We start from the raw sequence: 1,437 nt of genomic DNA, 5'->3' as shown, positions 1-1,437 counted from the left end.
ATCCATCCCCTGTCGCTCATTCCCAGCTTCTGGCAAACAGAGGCTAAAGGACACCATCCCTGTCCATCCTAGCTAATAGCCATTGATGGACCTATCCTCCATGAATTTATCTAGTTCTGCTTGGAACCCTGTTCTGGTCTTGGCCTTCACAACATCCTCTGGCAAGGAGTTCCACAGGTTGACTGTGTGTTGTGTGAAGAAATACTTCCTTTTATTTGTTTTAAACCTGCTGCCTATTAATTTCATTTGGTGACCCCTAGATCTTGTGTTATGAGAAGTAGTAAACAACACTTCCTTATCTACTTTCTCTACACCAGTCATGATTTTATAGACCTCAATCATATCTCCCCTTAGCCGTCTCTTTTCCAAGCTGAAAAGTCTGAGTCTTATTAATCTCTACTCAGACAGAAGCCGTTCCATATCCCTAATAATTTTTGTTGTCCTATTCTGAACCTTTTCCAATTCCAATACATCTTTTTTGAAATGGGGCGACCAGATCTGTACACAGTATTCAAGATGTGGGTGTACCATGGATTTATATAGAGGCAACATCATATTTTCTGTCCTATTTTCTATCCCTTTCTTAATGATTCCCAGCATTCTGTTCGCTTTTTTGACTGCCGCTGCACATTGAGTGGGCTGTTTTCAGAGAACTACCCACAATGATTCCAAGATCTCTTTCTTAAGTGGTAACAGCTAATTTAGACCCCATCATTTTATATGTATAGTTGGGATTATGCTTTCCAATGTGCATTACTTTGCATTTATCAACATTACATTTTATCCAGATCAGGAAAAAGAGAGGGAGATGCACCAGGACACAATGGGGATTCTCAGGCAGCAAACACAAATACTGCAGACTCTAGGTTGACCTACAGGTCCAACAATCATGGACTCACCACCCTTTGCAATTCCTGGAGAACTACACGATGGCAGCTCCCTACACCCCTCCAACAATCCAGCTGGCACCATGGGTCACATCCCTACCACTGCATGCTCGGGGACAGTAAGAACAACCACAGCTTCACATACACTGATCTATGAGAGGCATGGTTGGTGTATGTGTAGCCAAGTTCAGGGCCGGCTCCAGGCACCAGCCGAGCAAGCTGGTGCTTGGGGCGGCAGATTCTACGGGGCGGCATTCCGCCCAATCCTAGGGCGGCACGGCCGCTTTTTTTTTGTTTTGTTCGCCGAGCCAGCCGCCCTGTAGGGTGCGGCGATGTGGAGGAGGGGAGCACCCTGCTGGGAGCAGGCTGCGCACTCCGTCTGCCCCAGCCGGTGCCAGGTCTGTAGCAAGCCCGGCAGGGCAGCCCGCGTCCTTCCCTCTCCGCCGACCGGAGTGGCATGGAACCCTCCCGGCAGGCGGCGTGGTGGTCGGGGGCCGCGTGGCGAGCGCCCCGCTGAAGCCCTGGCCGCCCCCCTTCTCTCTCTCCCCCC

The sequence above is a fragment of the Terrapene carolina genome, unplaced genomic scaffold (genome assembly GCF_002925995.2).
Source record: "Terrapene carolina triunguis isolate 2854851 unplaced genomic scaffold, T_m_triunguis-2.0 Scaffold228, whole genome shotgun sequence".
Classification (NCBI taxonomy): domain Eukaryota; kingdom Metazoa; phylum Chordata; order Testudines; family Emydidae; genus Terrapene; species Terrapene triunguis.
The sequence above is the reverse complement of the archived record's forward strand: the minus strand, read 5'-3'. Positions refer to the sequence as shown.